This window comes from Astatotilapia calliptera, chromosome 1 (assembly GCF_900246225.1).
Source record: "Astatotilapia calliptera chromosome 1, fAstCal1.2, whole genome shotgun sequence".
NCBI classification, from domain to species: Eukaryota; Metazoa; Chordata; class Actinopteri; order Cichliformes; family Cichlidae; genus Astatotilapia; species Astatotilapia calliptera.
The window spans coordinates 9757023-9783018 of record NC_039302.1 but is presented as its reverse complement, the minus strand read 5'-3'; the positions used below and the strand labels follow the sequence as shown (position 1 = coordinate 9783018).

General features: G+C 39.1%; 1 protein-coding gene across 1 annotated transcript in view; it reads right to left on the bottom strand.

Annotated features, from left to right (window-relative positions):
- Positions 1 to 18653, bottom strand: part of glceb (glucuronic acid epimerase b) — a 74751-nt gene extending 56098 nt beyond the window's left edge. Inside the window, exon 1 of the mRNA XM_026162849.1 lies at positions 18452 to 18653. The gene's annotated coding sequence lies outside the window, so the exon portion shown is untranslated. The remainder of the gene's footprint in view (positions 1 to 18451) is intronic.
- Between the last annotated feature and the right edge of the window lie 7343 nt (positions 18654 to 25996).

Genomic DNA, 25996 nt, shown 5'->3' with positions numbered 1-25996 from the left:
ATGTTTCAGGTCATCAGACACACTCAAGTAATATAGTCTCACTTTAAGGAATATACAAATGCAGAGCACAGTGAAATAATTCATAAATCTAAGGCCTGGTAGCACAGTTTGTTTAAAAATAATTAAAATAATGAAATGATTACTAGATGCCTGAATAATTACAGAAACAGTTACATCTTTCTGAAAATCTTTAAAGACACGAATGTGCACAGCATGCTTCTTGGTGCGCTCTAAGACAAATATGTTGATTTAATAACAGCACCCTTTTGCATTGAGAGAATTGCCATCGCTTTGGGAGGAGATTAGATTAAGCATAATAACACGTCTCCTGCAATATGCCTTTCCTTCAGTCACAGTAAAAATAGGTTGTTGCCAATAAAAAGGGCTTTCTTTCAGGAATATATGCAAAATCTCACTTTTAAATTTTAAGGGAACAAAGTTGTTTGAGAACCGAAGAGAGAGTTAAGACGGTCAAGTCGGTGAGATTTAATATGTAAAGCACATTGGCTCACACAGCTAAAGAATTTGACAGAAATGCCAAGAGACTGCAAGCCATCCAGCAACGAGGTTGAACATGTGTGGCAATGAAGAAAAAAGCTGTTCAGAGGCAAAGTAAAAGCCCTGAGGTGATTTTTAAAAAATGTCTCTTTCGAGCTGACCTTGACTTTACCGTATCCTGCAGGTTTACCTTTAACTGGCCTTACCAAGCAAATTATTACCCCTGTCAAGGCTGCAGTGTCCTGCCAATCTTCTGCTTTCTCTGCCTTGAATGCAATTGCTCGTGGATATTTCTGCTCAATTTTCTTCTGCCGCTTTCAGGCAATTTAAATCTCTTTTAGTTCATTCGCACATGATATATGTGCCTATAGTGGTCCAGAAATATTTAAATTGAATAAGGGAGATAGTAATTCTGTTGGTTTTTAATTATGGGGATTACGGAACGTAGTGTTCGAGCTTTACAGATTGCACAGCAAGGCCATGCCAGTTCTGTTGACACTGCTCAGAAGTCTTTCATGTTGTAACTCAGTTTGTAACCCAGAATGTCCATGTGTGTGGCTATAACACTTCTGTCATGGTCCAAATGTCTACTGGAAGCAGAGTATCTGCAGTGTCTCCACAATGTCTCCTTCTCTCACTGTGTATTTTAACACCAAGACAAGTTACGTATAAACACATGACATGTATGATGACATTACTTTTAATTTAACTGCGAATGCGAGACATGAGCCAAACTGGTATATGTGCAAGTTAGATTGAGATTCATTGAAATGATCAAAGCGTGTGTATGCTTGTTTTTGCTTTTTCCAACTCAGTCAGGGTAACTGTCTGAATGTGTGTGGGGGCATCTTAGAACAGTCAGGTTTACATAAAAGGAAAAACCAAATGTACTAATTGTAGGACATTGGCGAGGCTCTTTGACAATTCCAGAGCAGCTGTCACTACATATGAATGTGGTTATTTATAGCGCTGTTGCATACCATTTCATCCCCTTAGATGTATGCACACAATCAAACCATTCCCTCCTCCATATACAACAGAAGTCCTCCTCAACACAATCTAGAAAAACAACCAAACTTTGCACTTCTTTGTCTCAGAAGGCTCCAAAAATCTCCACCATATTTTATAACCTTAAAATAAACCCACACTGCTTGTGCAGTTACATCTGGGAGAGAAAGCTGTTGACTTTGTGTCTGCAGAGTTATATAAAAGCATGTTAATCAAACATGGTTTTGATGATAATTAAAATGTCAAAAGGCGATACTAACCATCCAGCATAAACAAGGAATTTTACCATGGTAGAAGCAGAAAGCTGTTCCATTTGTAATTACTGCCATTATTATCCACTAACCCTTTAGCACTGAATGAAAGCAAAATGAACATTAATGCAATACCACAAATCTTAGTTCTTACCCCCTGAAGAAAAATAATGACTAGTAAGTGTTCAAAAATCTTACAGTGTTGCAAAACTGCAGGTGAACTTGTAAAGAGGTAATCAGGGGAGTTTTTGACTTCTAAAAGCGCTCTACAGCTGCTTTTCTGAATGGTTCTTGTATATGTACGCAAAGTAAAGAGAGACAAGGTTGCAGATAATGACGCAAAAAAAATAATAACAACAAAAAAAACTACACAAAAAAGTCCATTAAACAACCCTTAGTCAACAAACTGTCTATTTATGATCATCCATACATGCAGCATCAATTAATTACACCATCACACACAAACAAGGCTGTTCCCTGGGTACTACTATCAGTGTCCCTTATAGATTAGATATATACAGTCACTTGAAGATATGACGTTGAAAGAGCCAGGCTCCATCACATCCGTCACTGCTAACAGGGCTGTCAGAGCTGAGCTGAATAGCAAATATGCTAGTCAGGCATGGGGACAGATATAAAGTAGATAGAGGCACCAGAGAAGCAGGAGAGGAGACATGTCTGTACTGTAATGGTAAAGCCAAGCCTATTTATGCAGCTGCACTTCTTCATGTGTAGCTCTAGAGATGCAGTAAGCCTCCCTCTAACGTGCACTAGCCAGCACTGATTTGCAGTGTTCATCTGGGACTCTGTTGCCACAAGAAGGTAAGGTGAACTGCAGCAAACGAGAGGCCCCAGAAGGGTCCCACTCCTGGGGAGTAAAAACAAACTATGCAGAAAGGCCAACATATTTAAAACTTCTCGCTGTGAGGCAACAGTGCTCCGCACTCAGCTATTGTGCTGCCCCGTTGTGTGTTAAATGCCTTCCTAATTTTGTGGTAATATTTGGGGGAAGAGAGAAAAAAAAAAAAAAAAGAGAAAAAAAAAAAACTGCCTGTACATGACTAGTTAGCCCAAGCTTAAATCCTTTTTGGCCTGCCAGTTTGAGCAGAAGCTCATTAGTGCAGAGGCTGCTGAAATTAGAAGAAAAATGTCCTGCTCATTTGTATGTGGGAAGATAGCAACAGAAAGTAAATTAGGAAGCCTAAAGCTTTGGTCTGTGCACCAGTGTACAAAGCATCTGGCTCTATCACAGTTCCTGGACATGCTGCCACATGTTATTCCAGCGCTTTCCGAAATTCACTTGTCAGCGTACATACTAGAGATGGCACGATACCACTTTTTTATGTCCGATACCGATACCATAAATTTGGATATCTGCCGATACCGATATGAATCCGATATAGTGTGTTTTGTAATCAATAAAACTGTTTTTTAATATCTTGCTGCATTTTGTATAAGTTCATACTCAAGTTTAAATAAACAACAACACTAAAGCTATTCTGTTATACCTGTATGTAAAAATACACTGCACCCAAAATATTTCATAGTTCAGCAATACTGATCAATCTAATAAACTTAAACCTACTTTATCCTCCCTATTCTGGTATTTTAAAGAGTACTTAGCAGAAATATTAAGCAACCTAACTAATAGGGTTGTAAACTCCAAGCAAAAAAAAAAAAAAAAAAAAAAAAATAGGGAACCACCCCCCACCTCATGATGCTTAATCGACATAATCAACTTTAATTTGATGCAGTGTGGAAAAAAAAATGCACAGAAATAAATTCTTTTTCAAGAATAATTAAATAGATTCAACATCTTTCTTCAACAGAATTGCAGACTGCACAGATGGTATCTTCCCAAAGGAAAAAGTAGTATAGCTTACTAGGGTATATTAGACTTAACAGTTACTATATACAGTAATGGACTTCTATATATTTTACATAAGATTAAAACTTTGGGTGTAAGATTCAGATAATTATTTATTAAAAGCTAGACATTTTAAATGAGAATAAGAAAGAAGTGTATGTCTTTGTGCCCCCCTTTTCCCTGTTAATGCCCTATTGGCCCCCCTGGTTAAACTTTGCTAGATCCGCCCCTGCACAGTTACCAGCGTCAGCTACGTAGAAAAAGATCCTGGTGTAGAAAGTAATATTAAATAAATTCTAACAACAGCTTATCAAGGTTAAACGTGCTGCTGTTGTTCAGCCGCTGGTTTCCTCTTTCTGGCGCGAAGTGGGCGATGAACGAACAAGAGAGACGGACTGGCGACAGAAAAGCCGATCAGCTGATCATTGATCAGTTTCACGATTGAAGTAGCAGCTGGAGAGGGAGAGAAGAGGCAGTCGCTCCATATATCGGTTGTTAAGCTTAACGCTGGAATGCTTTACAAACATTCAGAGATGAACTTACACACTTGCTTTACTTCTCTCTGGGATCACTTCCTCAGAGATGAAATGCTAGTTTGGTAGCGAGGCTACAAATACACACAGCCGCTCTATCACGTGACCACACTGCTCCGACGTGCTACGGTTATGAACCGATTTACGCCATGTCGCAAGTTTTGTGAGGTGCTTTTTTGATATTTAATGGATCAGATTACAATTTTTATTTCTCGCCAATATCCGATCCAGTAATATACGTCAGTATCGGACCGATACCGATACGTAATATCGGATTGGTCCATCTCTAGTACATGCATATAATTGCAGAAAGCTGGAATACATGTTTCGTTTTTTTTTTTAAGTGAAGAATTTGTGACTGGCATTTCAAATAAAAAACATTAATGGCATTTCATTTAACTACTTTAGTTCTCATATCAAAAATATCTTCAGTGACTGCTCACATTTAAAAACACAGCAAAACTGGTAGATCAGTAGTTTGGAATTTGACTAATTGGGGGTCTTATGATCTTAAGTACTGAGTCTTGATCTGAAGTATTTGGCTGCTACCTGCTACCATGTGTTCAGACATGAGGCTCCAAAAGAGCCATGAAAATATGAAACAAGCGCTGATGAAGCAGGTCCAACTAAATTCTTCTGAGACGTCTTCTGAGCTTAGTATGTCCAGCCAATCCAATAAAGACTTAACAGGTCTCTCGGCCCAAGGTCGCGCTTCCTGCCCTAAAAGAAGGAAAACTTCATTTGCAGGCCTAATCAAGCGTGAACGTCACAGGGGCATAGCGAAGGAAGGTCACGGAAGGCTAATTTTGCTCGGGGAAGATGAGACAGCTTTTGAGTCTCCCAGTTTTGCAATATTGGAGGGTGTCAAGTTGTAAAGATGGCTATTAAAACAATTAACTAAGACATTCTTTATCCACATTGGGTAGTTAGAGTGGATAGCTCTTATGAGAGTGAATGCAAAATGGTAGCCCAGGGAAATTTCACTACTCAAGCTTCATGCACTGAGCCCTTCAATTATCGAGCTGGATGGAAAAGAATTTCTCACAAATACAATTGTAGCCTTAAATTATTCTTGCACCTGCTTTGATAAGAGCCAGTGTAATGCTACACAGACTTTTGCTTGTTACTACAAGAGACAGCGCAAGAACTTGACTGTGAGGTCATTCACTCTGTCCATAAAAATCCTTTAAAAAAGAAGAATAAATTACTCGAGAATATTAAACTACTTAACCACTTTCATTATTAAAAAATAAAATGCTAATATATTTAGTTTACTACTAGGAAACATTTGGCATTTTTGCTTGAAAAATGTCTCAAACTTGTTGCAGTTTATCAGTTTTCTGCGCATAAATAGCAGACCTTAAACAAGTCAAGTATGTTCAACTCTCAATATCAATCAAATACTAACACAAACAACACTTCCTGCAGATGCTTCTTGAGCAAGAGCCAAGTGAATCACTGCTTTACGTGTTGCCAATTATTATTCAAGCCATTTTCCTCAAGCTTGTGCATTTCTTTTATAACAAAATAAGGTAAAAGAATGGGCCATTCAAACTCTGTATGACTGAGTGCACAATTAACACAAAGTTATAAAGAAAGGGGATTTTGAAAAGCACACACACACTGCCCTGGCACAAATACCACCAGCCCAGGGCAGCCTCGACAAACATGCTGTTTGTGCAGCTCGTGCCAAGTTATTTTTTCTCTGTTTGGTTTTTTTTAACCTCGGTTTCATTACAATTATTTGAACAAGTGAATGGCTGTAGTGAGTAAAAGTGAAGTGAGAAGCATTTGGACTGTTAGTATAAAACAAAAGACATTGTTAACTTTTACTGCTCAAAACACAAGCTGAGACACAACACAATGGCATTGCTATGCAGTGCCACTGGAAAGGCACTTGGAGTAAGGCAAGAGACAAGAACAATGCTACATTGCTAGTTTAAATGTGTGATTAACTCATGACTATAAAAAAAAAAAAAAAAGTGGTGGGCAGTGGGTTGTTTGGTTTGAGTATTGATAAAAGATGGGACAGAAGGCGAAGGCACAAGCACACCACACAGGATCATGAGCCAGCCAACCAGAGCAACTCGCTCCCTGTAGAGTGTTACAATTCCTTGGAAAGCCTGATTGAACCCACCATCTTTTAATCCGATCTGCATCTATAATGCTAAATTAATGTTAGACAGTTCAAAAGTAAAGTGCAGAAGATGACCAGACTGTGTCTCTTTTTCAGGCCCACTTTCTTTAGCTCTGCAGGGTGGTACTTGGTGGGACGGAGGGATAGAGCAGAAAGTGCCCAAGGGAGGGTTACGGCTCCAAAGAATGCAAATATAAGCTGTCTGCGTGTTGCCTTTGAAGCAGGCTATGGTTGGGTGTACTGTGGAGGTCACAGGGCAAAGCAACAGCGGTGTCCCACAGAGAGACTGGGCCAACCCAACCCCCTCAACCCACTGTTAAAACGAACAAAGAGCAAAGGCTACAAAAACATAAACATGAATGCTGAAGACTCACAGAAACTGTCATTGTAAAGGTGCAAGCAATTAAAAACAAAACAGTTTAACATAATTTACAGAATTTGCAACAAGGCGTTACACCAAAAAACTTGCACGCCCAAATGGCTTGCCTTTTCTAACAAGGTTCAACAAACTCATCTCAGAGCACTGATCCAGAGGGACAGAGAGCACCAAGTGGCTTCACTGCTCAAGTGTAACTATGGCAAAGCAGTAAAAGGATGAATCTCAGTGCTGTCAGGTGGAGATCAGTCCCTGGCACTTCCGCAACAGTAAACTATGACAGGTAGGGGTCCACTGTGCAGCCTGCCGAGTCTCTTGGCCTGATCACTGCAAGAATTTGTGACTGATTGCTTAATCTGACTGTGCTGATCTGAAAATTGGAGATTATTACATACAATCATATAATCAGGGGGGCTTTCTTTCAACTTTATTGCGCTGAATACCCAAACATGAACTGCACAAAAGAGACAAATGATCCTCCACCTTCCAGCGTGCAATCATCAGTCAGCCGCTTATCAGAGGATTGGATCCCAGTGACGAGGGTAGATTTTACACGTTAGGGATTAGAGTTTTGGAAGCATCAACCATGCATCCAGCACAGAGAAGACCTTTTTGTGTTAGCCCATTATTAAACACTGTGGGAAAACCCAGCTTTGCTTGCATTGGAGACAAAAATCCCAGCGGGAGATAGTAGCTAGAGCAGCAGGAAAGACCCTTTTAGACATGTGCTCCTTGCCATTATTCTGACTGCATATAAACCTCAGCTTTAAAGCCTTTTCTATGAAGGTAATGATGGTGAGCTTACTACACAGTTCTTACACACTTTAACAGCACAGTTTCATGACTATTCTTTAACTATGTCATAGCATGCAAGATTTCCTGACAACACATTCTGAAGTATCTGTAAATGTCAGCAAATAAAACGACCCTCTTCTCCCTTTTCAGGGTAGAAATCATGGTCCACATTCATGATACACATTTATATTTCTAGCTCCTTAGATTAAAATCGAGCTCTTTATTTAATCCTGCTATCTTGGTGAATCCTGGTATTGCAGCTCCACTGAGCATGACTTTTTTCCTCCATTAATGCCATACAAGTTTAGATCACAATCATCATAGTAAGCTGATTAAACTGATTATGGCTAAAATTATTATAATTTTGATCAATACAGAGATCATGATAATCTGTCACAATTGTGATTAACTGATTTTAAATTAAAAAATATATATTTTTATTGCACTCACACAGAACTCTGCTTTCACATTTGTACAAATCTCTGCATCAAAATAAAATATAATTAAAAAGAAAAACAAATTTAAATCAACAGGGCACCACTTTCCCCTTTACACTATGTTACATTCCTGTAATTTCATCTTTATAAAATAATCTTGACCCAAGCGCATCTCCTAAAAGCAAAATGCAAATTCTTCATTTCCTCCATTTATTGTGCATGAATGAAGGATCTGAATAACACTGGCAGCAAAGTACTCAACAGCCATGACACCCCTCTCCGTTTCCTGTGCGTTGTTTTACATACGGCACAGGTATTTCCACTCTGGAACAGAAACAGTACAAGATGACGACCCCCTTTTGTTTAGTACGCTGACAGTCTTCCTGAAGCTCTTTAAGTTAAGTGAAAACACATCTTTGGCCAAATGAAATGTGTCTGTTTTGGTGATTTCAGTGCATCTTTGCGTGAGCTCAATGTGGATATGAAATGTTGGGACAATTCATCTTAGCAATCATTCTATTGTTTTTCTTGGACTTCATGAATTAATTATATTACAGTTTGAAATGTGGTTTTTTTTGTGGATGATGAGTTATTTATGCTTCTTTGCAGCGAGGACACAGCTCTACAGCACTCTTTGCATACGATTTACTCCTGATTAACATACCTTGTGCTACGTCTAATGCATTTCCAAACAACAGATCGAACGTCATGAAACGATCTGTTCACCTTGTGCTGTGCCAAAAATGAATTTTGTTCCATAAATGTGTCTTTTATTGTAGTGTTACTCTTCCAGAGAAGTCTGTGGAACTTAAAGATGCATGATGCAAGTAACAGCTAGGTATGGATATGCAGACACGCAGTCAGGTGGGACCACTTGATTTCCTTTTGCCTTGTGTTCGACTGGTGGAGCCTGCATTTTTAGTATCACATGATCATGTTCATTTAACTGGGAAACCAAAACCATGACCAAGATTAAAATGTGATTAACTGTGCAGGCCTAACCTAACCTATACTACCGGTAATTAGCTACCTTTAGTGACCAAAGTCACTAAAGGTAGCTAATTATTTCTGTTTCTGGACATAGCACCTGATGGCAGATGGCAAGAAAACACGGCTAGTGATGAAGACGAGAGTCTGTCTGTGCAGAGCTGCAATATGGGAAAGGCTTCTTGATCATGGCTAGCTGGCCATATTTGATATGTCAAACCTTTTTACTTCCACAATTTACCAATTGTCTATCCTGGAATCAATCCATACCCATGAAGCCAGACATTTTTAAATCTGCATTTCCATGGTCCACATCTCGGGCTACAACTCACATTGAAGTCTGACACACAAGACTACTTAATGTCAAGACAAACAATTAATCTCCACAAAAAGTTATGACTAGTATAAAAATATATAAATATATAATCACTTATACTACTTAAATGCAAATTTCCATGACTTTTTCAGCAATTTATGTTTTTTGAAACAACTATAGTCTGAGTCAAAACTCCATGCAGTTACCTTAACAGATAGACATGTAGATCACAACTACACAAGGCTCATATGTTAGTGGGTGGCTGTGGCTCAGTATTTAAAGGGGGTCATACACTAATCAGGAAGGTCAGCGGTTCGAGCCCCAGCAACTGCTGTAGATATATCCAGTGGTGTGTGGGTAGAACCTGTATGCACAGAATAAAGTGCTATGTGAATGGGTGAATATGGCTTGAGATGTGAAGTGCTTTGAATGGTCAATAAACACCACAGAAGCATGCTATAAATACTTAAATTTTTTAAGTTGCTAGGCTTAAAAGACAGGACTGTTCTGGAGACAAGTTATCTCACCAACTCAGTTTTTAATTTGCAAAAGAAAAAAAAAAAAAAAGAAAAAAAAGCACTGCACAAACACTGATTTTACTGGCAATTATAGAGAATTAAATGTTCAAAGTGTGGCTGCACTTCACTAGAGGCTATGCTAACAATGATAGTTGCCATAAGCATAAGAAGTCTTTTATACATGTGGCAAATATTTCCCCATCTGCGCTGGCTTTCCCCATCACTTGTGTTTCTGACAGAAACCATGAGAAACGTGTAAGAGTGACTCATCACACTGACTGTTGCTATAATCAAGCCAAAAGAACAAAAAATTACAATGCCTTGCCATGCTGTAGGGAGGACTTGTGTGGAAGTCTGAAATCAAATGTTGCTCAGACAGCAGAGATTTCTGAAGAAATGCCACACAACCAGCTCTAAATAGTCAGGTTAATGACTGTTATACAGTTAAACACCTAAATATTACATGGATGTGTGGTCTGCGTGAGCTGCATATTTGATGGAAAAATATCACCTTAACACCACACATGCTACAGAGAACTGAATTATTGCTGTTAAGCAGAGCAAGGAATTTTAACAGAGTTTTCCTAACATCTTAAGTTTTATTTTGCTTACACTATTTTGCGCAGAGAAACAAAATTTCACAAAAACCAAAAACTACCAGAGTCAAACTCATAAGCTAATGCTAACAGTCATTCGCGTATCCTTGTTGCTGGATAACAGCCTGCAGTCATCTATTGTAGTTTTTAACAAGTCCTACACACGTCTCATGAGCATTTGCTGCCCATTCAAATCTCTAGCTCCTCCGGATTCGATGGTCTGGCATGGACCTTAGTCTATAGTTCACCTCAAAGATTTTTAATGGGATTCAAATAAGGGTTTTGACAGTCTAGTCAATAACATTTCCTTTGGTCTTCTTGACGTAGTTCTTGACCAGGGCTGACACATGTTTGGGGTTTATGTCGTGTTGGAAGACAAAGTAACAACACAGACCCAGTTTTGTTACTATTTGTGGTTCTCTTTCAAAATCTCACATATCCTTCTTTATTGATTTATTCCTTTCACCTTGACGAGATTCCCAGTTCCAGATGCACTGAAGCACCTCCATATCATAATACTCCCTCCACCATGTTTTACTTTGGGGCCGATGTTCTTTGGATAGTGCACCGCTCCCTTTTTTCCCCTTCAAACATAAGCAGCCTTTCTTTGGGAAAACAGCTCTAGTAGCATCTCATCTGACCAAAGGATGAGCTTCCAGTATGCATAATCTTTCTCCAGGTTGCCCTCAGTATACTTCATTCAGGGTTGAAGGTGTCTCTTCTTGCAGAAGTAGAGTTTTTCTTGGTATGCAACCTCACAGTACATTCCTTTGTAGGATTTTTTGTAACCGTCTTCTTTGAGACTACAACTCCTGTTTGCCGAAGTCTTTCACTCACGTCTTGGCAGTTGTTCTGGTCTCTTTAGACACATCTCTCATTAGTTTTCTCTCCAGAGTATTTGAAATCATTCCTTTCATACCTCAGCCAGGCTTGTTCTGTACTGTGTGGCTTAATTTGAATTTCTTGAGGATACTTCTATCTCTCCAGTTCTTGACATTTTGAAATGATGTGATAACTTTGTATATCTATCTCCTGCTTCGTGAGCATCAACAATTGTTTTTTCTCAAGTCTAAACTGATTTCTTTTGTTTCCACCATGATGCCTTCTCAAGTGACAGCTCAAGTTTTTTACTGTGTGTAAATTGAAAGATAACCCCCAGTTTTAGTTTTAACTTGATATTGTGTGCAAAGACTAATAAATTATGCTTTGTGTTAAAAAAATAAATAAAAATCAGCGCTCTGTTAAAATAAAGAAAGAAATTTGACAGAAACTAGAAATTTTGGAGTGGAGATGAAGAAAAAGCTGCTTGGACCTTTGAATCCAGCCCTCTTTCCTCACTCACCACACCGGCACATATCACACGCATGTTTCTCTAGAGCAACTGCCTGGAAATGCCCACCATCACGGCTGTTTTTGAACAATATCTAATCTCCACAACCCTCCCCCTTCTGTATGACTCACAACTATAAACACTTGATTTTCAATGAGGCTGGACCACATGTCCTAATAACAAGTTCTGGGAGATACTACCCAGCCTTTAGATCTTAGCTGCTGTTGTCTTTCGTAGAGATAGACATGCCTGGACTTGAACTAGTAAAATAATGTGGAATTTTATTTATTTACATGCAACAGCAAAATACAAACAGCAGATAGATCGAACACAAGTAGTCTCAGATTGGTCTCAATTTTAAGCATAATAAGCATCATAGATATCTGGTTTCCACTTTACTCCCTCTCTGTGAAACCCCTACCACAAAAAAAAAAAGAATGACAAATGAGTAGAGTTCAGTGTAAAACATTGTTATCATTTAACAGCTTTCTGCACTTTTCTACTTCAGCCACAAGGACACTTGACAGTTCCAGGCAGTGTGGTAAAATGTGCTGATTAAGGGCACTCATCAGAGAAGAGATCGAAATGGCTGTGGAAGGACAGACGTCAACAATAAATCAAAGCACAATGACATAAAATTGCAGGGTACCGAATTCAGCAGATAGCCCTAGACGGGACACTGTGTTTAATATTTACTGGAGACAAGGGACTAAATGGTGGAATGTGGGTTCAACAAAGAGTTCAGAAAGAATTTGTTGCAAGTGCAGTAGATTAGCATATGAACAACAGCTCTGGTGTTCTGTGGGCTGGGTGAGTAGGCTCTGTCAGAGGACACCAGAAACTGGAGAAAATGCAAACATGCTAAGAGATCAGAGGGTGCATGCATATCTGAATATTTTAGTGGAAAAGTGGATAAAACACAATCATGCTGGAGGAGTGACTTATGAGAAGGTGCATTTTGCGTCACATCAAGAAAAAGCAATAATGCATCTAAGTCAGCCAGGTAAAGCTGTCTGATCAACACAAGCGACTAAAGGATTATTTTGAAAGTGCTTCATGGATTTTAACCCTTTAAAGCCGGTTGGAGCAGGCACGCTCTGTTTTGCGTAACTATATTTAAATCCCGGTAGAACCAGAACCACATAAGCTAGCGCAATAATTTTTTTGCATATGAAACCAGATGAGTTGTACTTACATCTTATGCCATCAGCTTGTCCTAGGTCACGGTTTTCTTCCACATAAAGCTTTGCAAAAATTGCATAAAAAGCGCTTGCAGGAACAAAAACATATTCCAGAAACGGGCTTTGCCGATCCGATCAGTTGTTCGGAACACTTCCTACATTGAAATAGACGTCAGTGCGAACTATCGCATGTCCGCCATTACCTCCACAAAACCGGAAGTGACGTCATTTTCGCGGAAAATAAAATTTTTTACTTGTAGGCCTTATAAGCCTTTACTGGTGTTTTTATAAGTCCTGTTTGACTCTATACTTTTCTGAATAGTTTCTAGGATGCTTAGAACTCAAATTGCACTGCTTTAAATAGTTTATTTTGATGCACGTGCTGTTTTCTCTGCAAATTTGCATTATAGGATTGTTTTTCGATTTTTCTGCAGTATATAAAAATTGGTGTATCTCAAAAATAAAACCATGAAGACACTCAAAATAAATTTCCTGTTGTTGTAAACTATTTTTTGCAACTTTTTTGTATTTAAAGTTTTGAGAGATAAACCTCTTAAATTTCTCTAAGTAGAAATATATGTTAACAAAAAAAACGTAGTTTTCTTTTGTAGTTTATTGCACTTTTTGCAATTTATGTAGTTACTATGGACTTAATGCATACATATTATTAAAATTTGGGCTATAATGGTTGTATTGATGTATAGCACCTTGAAATGCTCCCAAAAATGGCTCCACAGCATGTAAAAATATAAAGTAAGCTCTGGCGGACTTGGTTCTATGGTAGGTCATAAAGGGTTAAATAATTACATTGTAAATTTCATTCACAGTGATCACATATTTGCACAAATATTAGTATATACACCATCTCCTGTCTTCTATAGGATTTTTTTTTAAATCAGCTCTCTGTTCTGATTGGCTGACTGTAATCAGCACATTGGCAGTTTCTGCCAGCGTTACTGCAATCTGCCACAGCTCAAAAATAGTATGAATTCACGCTCCACGGAATATGGTTTTATTTCTTTAACCATGTAGGCACATTTCTATACACCCTCGCTGGCTTTTAAACAACAATATACAAACTACTTCTTTTCTATTAATTGGCACCATTTCACATTTGTTTGTTTGCTTACTCCCACCAGCTGGCTGGCACAGACTGAGGCACCGTTAACGTTTAAGCAGCTTTAGTCACTAAATGAGTTTTCATGCATATGCAGCAGCCCTGAAGTTTTCCAGATATCACCCAGAGGTGTACATAAGAACCAAAATGTCTGAATCAGTCAGACTGGACACTAAACACACTTTTAACCCTGCCAGCTTCTGATTGCAGAGTGTGTGTAACGGAGCCTAATAGTGCAGGCAACTATCCAAAAACTTCACAGTGAATCAGTGGGATTCATGTGTTGTACATCCTCGATGCCCCACCAAAGAACCACTGTAATCCAAATGCTCAATTTCCATTCATGAGATTGTGTCTGAGAATAATCTCTTGACACTATCCGGAATTCATGTGGAAAAACTGCCTTTGTAGAAAACATCTATAATTCGGAATAAGCAAGCTTTAATTTCTGTTGAAAATGTACCAACACTAATACTGCTTTACTGTATGTAAAATCAGAGCACCAAGTGGAACCACGTAGCCCCCAAGCTTTAGAAGGGGAAGGGGATGAATGTCAATTGGCAAAGATGACAGAATAGCTGCCACAATAAGGTGATAAAGTTTCTGGATAACTGCACAACGTATTTCAGTTTAGGTTTGAACTATAACTTTGCATTTTCAGGGGCTTCCACTGCATCTGTGTCATGTCAACATTTTCATTGACAGAACTGAAAGTGCACTCAAATCAACAACAACATAAAGGATAAATTTTTACTATGATGAATTTCCTGCTTCTGCAAATGCTTTTAAATGGATTTCCAGCATCTCATTTTTATGTGGCGTCCACACTTTACATTTACTGACTGAAAAAAAGAAGATAAGTCCTCTATGTAGACATTTCAACAAAGTATGAAATTCAAAGATTTTTAACCCATATAAAATGGGTAAGGGCATTCATCACTGAACATGAGCTGCAAATACGGCTGTGCGATATGACAAAATATATCGGATGACAAAATTAAAACATCTATTGTTTGTTTCGTAGTGTTGCAGAATACACCGTTTACTGCAATATTTTTTCATCATTTGGATGGTCACCACGTGGATGCAGCAACAGAGTATAAAAGTATGGCCAGTGATGATGAGGCAGAACCAGGTAGCTCCAAACAGAAGGACCAGTCAAATCGAGGACCTTTCTCCCAAACGAGCAGCTACCTCTGTAGCATGGACAAGGTTTGGTTATGAAAACTCTGACACGGACCAGAAAACTGTGCTATGCAAACTATGCCGCAAACCGGTCCCCAACCTGTTCTACCACAAACACAACAATCACGTGAAAGAGTATGGACAGAGTTTATGGATGAGAAGCAAAAAAGAGCCACCAGGTGCTCAAAATAAACCTTACACTCAAACGTTAGAACAAGCTTTTCCCTCCAGCACGCCGTGTAATAAGCACTCTCAAAGAAAATGACAGCCATTACAACTTCTATCTAAAATATAAGAAAAAAATCAACTCCAGGTACACAACACCCAGCTGAAAACACTTCACACAAGTCTAGTTGCCCAGAATTGTGATATATCTCGTTATCGGGATGAGAAATGTCTTATGTCGGGATATGAGATTATGGTCATATCGCGCAGCCCTAGTTGCAAATCTATCGTGTAAAAAAAGAAAAATCGTGCCACACAAATGTCCTCTGATGTGTTCACAACCTCAAACAAACAAACAACACTCATGGGAATAAACACAGTATAGGGGCCATCGATCTAAATGTAAATCAGGTTGTATGCCATAAGTCTGGTTAACATTTAGATAAGTGGATTTTAATTTCCTTTAGAGAAAAATCCTCATTTTCACACAAATGAATCGATATGCAGTATGACTGCATGCTAGATCAATAAGACTAAAGCTAGAGCCATAAATATACTGGCAGGATTTAGTTTAGGAATGATAGTATTGCTGTGTACAACGGAGAATATACAACAGGGTGCAGAGTATACTAGAGAGTTACCTTCACTTTCAGAGGAATAACCACAAGTGACCAGTAATAACAGAGTTTTAAATAGCTATCTACCCCTCCTCCAACAATTACAAAAAAAATGTACAAATCAATATGCATTTTTATTAATTTCTGAAGACAGTAGGTCTCCTTAATATTCATTCTTAATGGATGTGCCATCAGCTCCTATTATTTGTGCCAGGATTCACTTTAAACTGCTTGCAAAGTCGTACTCCCTGCTAACAAGTGACAACTGGTAGTACGAATTCAGTGTCAAACACACATGAGCTAAAACATTATGACATCTCACAGGTGAAGAGAATAATTCTGATTGTTTCAACGCAATAGCGCATGTCAAGGTCTGTGACATGCTAGGCATTAAGTGATCAATTAATCCAGTAGGCCTTGAGAGGCATAACCAGTGACAACTGAAAAGAACCTCCCGGCAGTAGTTCAAGGAGGGATAAATAACCTACACAGTCTGAACCGCTGCAGCTCTCTCTGTAATACTTAAAAACAATGTCCTGCTGTCTCATCACCAAATACCAAATGATGATTTCAAAGATCTTACACTTAGTCTACGCCTAGGTAGCTCAAACTGCTTTGTCAACACAGGACTGACCATGATCATATTTGGAGTGTTGGTTCATAATTCTACACAGTGACCCGGGAGCAGAGAGCAGTACGGCATGAACAAAACACACATGACAACTGCTGTTTCACTTACGATTTTCTCAGAAACATCCTTTTTTGAGTCTACTAAACATCAGTCCCTATTCTAACACTTAGAGTGCAGAAAACTGTTCAAAGTGGAGTAGACTGGTATTGGCTGGCTCTTTCTCGGCATCATATCAAACAGAAAGGAAGAGACACACCCAAAGTGGGCAGAGATTTTTAGTAGGAGATCCTGAATACTGGCACGCACTTGCATAAACACATGCAGTACACCATGTAGGCAGAGTCTGCACACCATTTAAAGAGGCAGCTGGTGCATATGCCAGATTCCATGCTCAGTTCAACAGGCATATGTGCCTTTCTTGACCATATCATGCAAACACAACAGACTAAGTCTTAATGCTAAGCAACAATGCAACCACCATTTAATAAATAAATGCATCTTAAAATTTACTTATTTAAAAATTTTCCTGAACAACCAGACATTTATTACAGGAATAACCGTTCCTCTGGGCAATCACAAAAAACATTTAAAATACAAAAACAAAATATAAGAGATTCTCCTTCCATCCCCTTCATCATTCCGGGATACATGACTAGCACGTCAAGGAGAAAAACAGGCACACCCAGGGTCTTACATATAACACGGTCACTGCTATATTACAGCTTATTTTATGTTAGTGTGTTTGGTTTTACAATGAATGTGTACTTTGTAGAGCCTGTAGAGCCTGGCCAAACCTATAAATTTGGTGACAATGATCTCAAAATCAGCACAGATGAAAATAATGCCCATATAGAAATGTTTTAAGAGTTACATTTTAAAACTGTGGCCAAATAATCTGCAGACCTTTTTCCTTTCCTCCGACAGCTTTATCTGGCTCGTAATTTTTCTTGCCTGGAGTAAACACATTTGTAAGAGTATGTAGAAAAACCAACAACATGAACATATCAGTTCCCTAAAAATCACCCCATGCCATTTAAAGAAGATCCATAACAAAGGCACACAGTTAACAGCTGTGTAGTTACCACAGCAGAGAGCTCAGGCTGCTTAAGTTCAATCTCTGATTATTCTCTACTCCTCAAAAGGCTTTTTACACATAGCTGGTTTTTTATCTTTAGTGTACAACAAACTCACAGCTAGAGGTATGTGTGGAGTAAAATCATCTCTGTAGATAAGTTTGTGCACAAAAAGATACCTTCCTTTGAACCTTAAGAGGTACTAGCATTAAAAGTCGCTATTCTGTTGCAAAGACTTGTGGGTTTAAAATTATTCAAGGTACTATAAACCAAGAGCAGAACTGTCGCTTTAAGTATCAATGCCTGCAGGTTAGCTAACCGGTGAACAAGTTAAGTTTGTCAGTTTCATTCACAAAAAGCTTGCCATGGCTCCCTCGCCTCGCCACCTCACCACCGCCTCATCGACAGGACAGTAACCCAGAACTGTGTTGAGTTGGCAAGCGAATTAGCCAGCTAGCTAGTGAGCAAGCCAAGTCACTTTATACTAAGCAGATGTATCGTTAGCATACAAGCTAACAGGGATATCCATTCCAGAGACAGAGTCGACAGTGAGCTTTGAAGTTGCTGCTTGCCCCCCCCCCACACACACACTCTGGTTCCGTTAACACACGCCGACCAGCTGGAGGCTTTCTTCATGACTTATCGACAAAGTGCTTTACGAGGATAACTTAAAATGTGACAGAAGAGGACGCGAAGACTGGTGGGGGGGGGGGGGGGGGGGGGTTAAATGTTGCTTTGCTGGTGTAAAACTCAACTGTGAAAATATCAGCTAGCCCTGTATATGAGTGTCTGGACAGCGGGAGCCAACAGGACAATAAAGGTAGCAACCTTACCTGGAGGATGAAAGGTGTCGTGCAAAGTCGGAGTTTGGCCAGACACGTCAGTAGCTTCTTTTCGCTTTGTCGGTCAGTTTAAAAGACTCCTGCTTTACCTTTGGCTGGATCACGGTCAACCAAAGATACTGCCTGACTCTGCTGCCTCCCAGCCACAACAGCGACTGAATACAGTTCAGCGTCTGCTTCTCACTGGGAAGAATCCTTGGCATCGCGAGATAGGGCGAGAACTCGGGGGTGTCTACGGACCAATCACAGTAGCCGGCTGGAGCGAAGCGTTTGTTTTTGTTAGGGTTTGTGTGAAAGTCTGAGAGACAGTCTGCTTCTCTATCAAATAAAATAAAATAAAATAAAATAAGCATTTTTATTTTTCTAAAGTTAATATACCTTTTAACTAACTTGAAACCCATTTTACATATTATTATTATTAATATTATTGTTATTATTATTAGCATTATTATTAGTATTATTAATGCAACTAACATTAGGCAAATCATTTTTTTAAAACTACCTGAAATAAAATACTAAAACAAGAACATAAGTGACCAAGTGATTATTATTATTAAGGCAACACTGCATTAATCAAAAGCCTAACTGCTACAATCTGCACATACCTCTGCCTCAAGAAAAATGTGGAGAACTGCATCAGTTGATAGCTAAAACAGCCTCAGGTTGCCTATAAGGTGTGTGCAATGCAGAGAAAGGACACAAGAATTATAAAGCAACTGTTCTACATAATGTAAATGACGGAGGCAGAATGCACTGCAGTATTTTTGACTAGAATGAAGAAACACTGATGAAATTCTCAGATGTGTTACATTAGATGAGATTATTTAAGTTTTCTTAGACCTCTAATATCTTTTACAAGAGACTGCATGAGGGTATTTCAGTAAAGCATTAAATAAATGAGAAATCCAGTCATCTTCACTATATCCCATGTCTTATGAAGTACAACGTGAGAAAGAATAAAAGAAGATGATATCATCATAGGCAAAAGGAACCCAGAGTGCAGCACATGCATGATGCAAGACTGCACCACTCTCTGATGGGGGAAAAAAAAACAACATCTGAGCATTCTCACATTTTCTCTGTGAGTGTCGCATATCCCCGCAGTTAACTTAACGGGCACTAATGCAGTCTCAGTAGCTTTAGCTGTCCTAGTTGTGGATGCTCATTAAAATCAGGTATAGATTCTCCAGTCCACTGGTGCTTAATAGTTTAGTGGACTCAGAGGAATCCAGATTTCTTTTATTTTAAATTCTTCCTATTTTTTTAAATTTACTTTTAAGATTAGCAAGCCAGCATCTTCAGCCCTTCTTTCATCTAAAAATATGTTTAAAATTCAGTCAGCTCTGTTTTTGTTTTTTTTGTTGTTTTTTTAAAAACATGTAGAACGATCCTGTATGTTTTTCTTTCATTATGGTTTGAATACTGAAATGATTTTGTTTTGGTGAATTAGAAGTCAATGAACAGGATCATCTAAAGTAAGCAAACCACAACCAGCACATCACATCGCATTATAACATTTTAAGCTGCACAATTAATTAATGGCATTTGCCTTACACTTATTTTAGAATGCAGTGTTATGTGGATATGTGAATAATTCTAAACCAAAACCAGTTATTTATTGTCCTGTAAATAAATTCTTATATTTAAAGAAAGAAATGTGAATGCAAGGTTACTTATAAGCCTCTACACTAACATGGTGATATTACCACTGTTTGGCTGTAAGTGCAGCCATCACAGGTGCATTCATAAAAAAGAAGCAATCCACCAGTTAGCTCACAAACAGCAAAATTCCTGGGAGCCCACAGAAGACAACTGCAGTGGATGACTGCAGAGTTATTTCACTGGTTTAAAAAGTGTTCATACTTTCTAGTCAAGAAGTCAAGTGTAGTCAAGAACACTCTCAAGGAGATATTGTGAAACTACAATCAAGAGAGACCTTCAAGAATGGAAAAGATTAAGTGTTTACACCAACATGCAAACCACTGACTACACTGAGGATCAAGAAGGCCCGGTTGTTTTTCTGAAAAAAATATTCTTTGGACAGATAAAGTTGAGATTAATCTATACCATAATGATGGGAAGAGAAAGGAAGAGAACCTCTCGTGATCAAATCCATACCACATCATCTGTCAAACAGGGTGCAGGCAGTGTTATGGCGTAGGCATTTAACTAGATCACTAGCACTGATGATGTGACTGCTGATAGGAACAGCAGAATGTATTCTGAAGTTTACAGGGCTATACTTTCTGCTGAGATTCAGATAAATACTGCTTCACAGTGCAAATGGATAATGATCCTAAACAAACTGCAAAATCAACCCAGCAGTTTCTCTGGGCAAAGAAATGGGAAATTCTTTGTCATTGCAACATTATGGTTGCTGTTCAGGCCAAGTCAGTCATCTGATTTCAACCCAGCAGAGCATGCGTTTCAGTAACTGAAGACAAAACTGGAGGGACCCACAAATAATGGTGTCCACACTAAAATCCTAGCAGAGCATCTCAAAAGAGGAAAGACAGCATTTGGTGGTGTCTGGTTCTAGACATCAGGCAGTCATTGACTGCAAAGCATATTGTCACAAACCAGCCCAAAGGTCAGACAAAGGGAGGGAGATCACACATATAAATTTGTCTTAGAGGAATAAAAATGTAAATTAAAAGAAATAAAAATGTAGTGGCCAGATCAGTCACGTGAAGAGTGTGAATTCACGTATGTTGCAAAGGTCTCTAAAAGAAAAGTGAAGTTAATCCAAAGCCAAACCCAAACCAGCTGTTCTCCTGCCTGCTGGAAAGAAGTGAAAACATTAAACATTAAACCACTAGCCAACCATTAGCCAAGTGCCAACAGATGTGCCGTCTCTCAATACAGTGGGGCAAAAAAGTATTTAGTCAGCCACCGATTGTGCAAGTTCCCCCACTTAAAATGATGACAGAAGTCAGTAATTTGCACCAGAGGTACACTTCAACTGTGAGAGACAGAATGTGAAAAAAAAATCCATGAATCCACATGGTAGGATTTGTAAAGAATTTATTCGTAAATTAGGGTGGAAAATAAGTATTTGGTCACCTCAAGCAAGGAAAATCTCTGGCTCTCACAGACCTGTAACGTCTTCTGTAAGAAGCTTTTCTGTCCCCCACTCGTTACCTGTATGAATGGCACCTGTTTGAACTCATCATCTGTATAAAAGACACCTGTCCACAGCCTCAAACAGTCAGACTCCAAACTCCGCCATGGCCAAGACCAAAGAGCTTTCGAAGGACACCAGGAAAAGTATTGTAGACCTGCACCAGACTGGGAAGAGTGAATCTACAATAGGCAAGCAGCTTGGTGTGAAAAAATCAACTGTGGGAGCAATCATCAGAAAATGGAAGACATACAAGACCACTGATAATCTCCCTCGATCTGGGGCTCCACGCAAGATCTCATCCCGTGGGGTCAAAATGATCATGAGAACGGTGAGCAAAGATCCCAGAACCACACGGGGGGACCTGGTGAATGACCTGCAGAGAGCTGGGACCAAAGTAACAAAGGTCACCATCAGTAACACACTACAACGGCAGGGAATCAAATCCCGCAGTGCCAGACGTGTTCCGCTGCTGAAGCCAGTGCATGTCCAGGCCCGTCTGAAGTTTGCCAGAGAGCACATGGATGATACAGCAGAGGATTGGGAGAATGTCATGTGGTCAGATGAAACCAAAGTAGAACTTTTTGGTATAAACTCAACTCGTCGTGTTTGGAGGAAGAAGAATACTGAGTTGCATCCCAAGAACACCATACCTACTGTGAAGCATGGGGGTGGAAACATCATGCTATGGGGCTGTTTTTCTGCCAAGGGGACAGGACGACTGATCCGTGTTAAGGACAGAATGAATGGGGCCATGTATCGTGAGATTTTGAGCCAAAACCTCCTTCCATCAGTGAGAACTTTGAAGATGAAACGAGGCTGGGTCTTCCAACATGACAATGATCCAAAACACACCGCCCGGGCAACAAAGGAGTGGCTCCGTAAGAAGCATTTGAAAGTCCTGGAGTGGCCTAGCCAGTCTCCAGACCTCAACCCCATAGACAATCTGTGGCGGGAGTTGAAAGTCCGTGTTGCTCGGCGACAGCCCCAAAACATCACTGCTCTCGAGAAGATCTGCATGGAGGAATGGGCCAAAATACCAGCTACTGTGTGTGCAAACCTGGTAAAGACCTATAGTAAACGTTTGACCTCTGTTATTGCCAACAAAGGTTATGTTACAAAGTATTGGGTTGTATTTTTGTTATTGACCAAATACTTATTTTCCACCCTGATTTACGAATAAATTCTTTACAAATCCTACCATGTGGATTCATGGATTTTTTTTTTTCACATTCTGTCTCTCACAGTTGAAGTGTACCTCTGGTGCAAATTACTGACCTCTGTCATCATTTTAAGTGGGGGAACTTGCACAATCGGCGGCTGACTAAATACTTTTTTTGCCCCACTGTATCTGCCTATCACAACCTGCTGCCTTCAACACAAGACCAGAAAGAGGCAGAACAGAGAAGGCTGAGTGGGTAGGGTCATCATAGTATTCATCACATTATTAAAAACAATGATATTTGAAATTATTTTAGGTTGTTTGTTTTATTTTGATCCTCTGAAAACTGTGGACCATGTTGAAAAATGACTGTAACTGCTAAACAGATGATACAACATTTTTGTTGAATCCCTTTAATCAAAGCTGAAAATCTGCACTTCGATCACATATTGACCGCTTGATTTAAATTCCACTGTGGTGGTGTGTGAAGGCAAAGCTACCATTGTCCAAAAACAAATGGACCAAATTATATATGGCAACACCAACATATTTATTTTCCTTCTTTTAAAAAAATTATCTAGGACTGCCATTACTTTAAGAAATGTATCTAATCTAATAAAATTCTATTGACTATATATTATATAATTTTAGCTATATGATTGTTCTAGTGCTACTTGGAGAATGTTAGCAAAGATAGACCGTTAAACCAAGATAAAATAGCACGGTTGTATTTAGCTACAAGCAAAGGAAATGATAGGTTTTCTATGAGTGAATGTCACATGTCATGATTCCTATCATTTGTTCGAGCTAGTTGCTTTACCCTTGCTAAACTGCTTAAATATAATATCCATTTGCTTTTAAAGTCTAACATTGTGGACAAAGGTAAAACTTTTTATATGTTACATCTCTCAAATAGTTTTAATGGGTTGTTCCAGCCCTTGAATTGAACACATCCTTGGGGGCTATTTCCTGGTCACTAACGTTTAACCTAGCAATTTTTCCAAGTGCAAGGATCAATGAGGAGAGCTACTGTTAGCAGGTGTGGCAGCTGATTGCACTCAAGGTTTGCTAGTAAGTTGCATCATTAGAGTTTTAGTGGGATTGGCATTTAGACACAGGCAGTTAGAGCTAGGCCAGTCTCTTCAACACCGATCTCTATCAGCTTCTATTAACCTATTAGAGAAAAGGACCAGACTCTGACCTTCAGATGGAAAGCCGGTCCAGACTTCCTTTCCTTTCTTCACTTGCTTTAGACTTTCCTTGTAACTGGGATCTAATGATAAATAATAATGATAATAGCAATGATAAACCACGAAACTAAAATATGATAGCTTGGTTGCATTTATTGCTCCAAAGGGCATACTACAGCAACACAGAGCTAGAATCAGTCCGGAAGATGGAGATAATTCTATACTCACAGAGGTATTTATGTGTTTCTTTGAGCACCAATTTTAAGTCCAGAGTTTATTTTCCATTCCTTTTAAAATGTTGTTTTTCTATAAGTTTTCTAATATTCCTTTATTACAAAACCAAAGGAAAAATGCACACACGTGTGTGTACACACACTCACACACACAAATCATTGTGATGTTTCTCCTAAAACGTTATACAAAGCTGCGGGGGAGGGGGCGTTATTGTCATTATGAACAACTTGGCAATAGAAACTTCATATTACATCTTCTTTTATAGTTAATGTAATTACCTCTCAGAGAGGTTTTATGAGAGACAATATTGCCAAATAAATGAAGAAAGAAGATATTTGAGTGTGTCGAAATATATTTAAGCGTGGTACAAAAAAGCTATTTGATTTTGTGCTGTGTATTTGTGTCCCTGTACTGTGATGAGTACTCTGATAAACTTTATTGATTCAAATCAGAAAACAAATTTGGATCAAAAGGGACATTATTAACTGTCAAAACTCAAAAAGACAATAATGGGACTGGTAACGGACTGAAATGTAAAGGAAACGTGGTTTTATAGCCCATTTGTCAGCATGCACAGATGCTATTCAGTCATTCATTCTGTGCAGAGCGATATCGTGCACGTTCACTGCTGAAAAGAAGAGAAACACACGCATGCACACACACACACACATACCCAAGAATTTGAATGTGGTATTAAATATAGGCAGTTCAAAAGCGATCGTTTTCTCTTTTCATTTCTTCAACTGTTGAACCCAAGGAGCAGGGCTGAAATGTGAGTTGCTTTTGGTGAACACTCAACAAGGGTCGTTCAGTCAGCAGAGACTATTTCAGAGCTTAATCATATTTCTGACAAGCAGCAGCAACCTTCTCGATCAAACCCCACTTGCTGAGCACCATTGCCCCATCCCGTGACTAAATTCTATGGAAATTAAAAGCTTTTTTTTGTTCTTTGGTTTTTTTTAAAAAAAATTTCATTCAAAGGCTGATTAAACACATCGCAGCTGAGGAGATTTCTGAGTGTGTTTTTGTGGCTCAAACACTCAAAGTCTAAACTAACCTCACCACTGAAATGTGGACTCACTGAAGCTGCTGAAAAGAACTTCAAACACCAGTCCTACTTTTAATACCTGTCAGGAACCGCTCCAGAGCAACGGCAGCATAAATTGGGGATTAGCAGGCTTAACGCCCTGTCTTAAAAATCAAAATCCTTTCTTACAAATGATGCACAAAGTGAAGTCTCAGGGGCTCAACTTTTCTCTGGATTTCCCAAAAGCAAAGGGAGGCCGAAATATGGCAAAAATATGGTATCAGTAGCAAAAGCACGAGCAGAAAAATAGCTTCTTTGAAGAAACTGTCAAAAATATAATAACAATGTTGAAGGCAAAATTGAATGCGATATGTGTGTAAGATGTCCCTGTTTGCGCTGCAGCCAGAGGGCTTGCTGAGAAAACCTCTGAGCCCATAGTCTCTCCTTTTGGTGTCTGGGCTCCAAAATGACTGACTGAGTGAGATAAGGAGCTCAAAATCCCTACCATTCATTTGATCTGTGGCTATTTGTATTCCAAGTCTGTTTCTCATTTTAACTTTTGGAAAAGGAGGGTAGCGGCATCACTTTAATGCGCTGCTCTCTGTATCTGATATCAACCTCAGGCACTAGAAAGAGATATAAACTGACTGACAGCTCTGTGTGGACAGAGATAGTGGGTGGAGGGGAGGTCTTCCTGTGGATGAAGGCGTTCAAAACACATTTCTTTCTTCAGTCCGACAACATAATTTTCTTTTTCAGAGGTTTTGCCACCAGTTATTTCCCACAATTACTGAACATAATA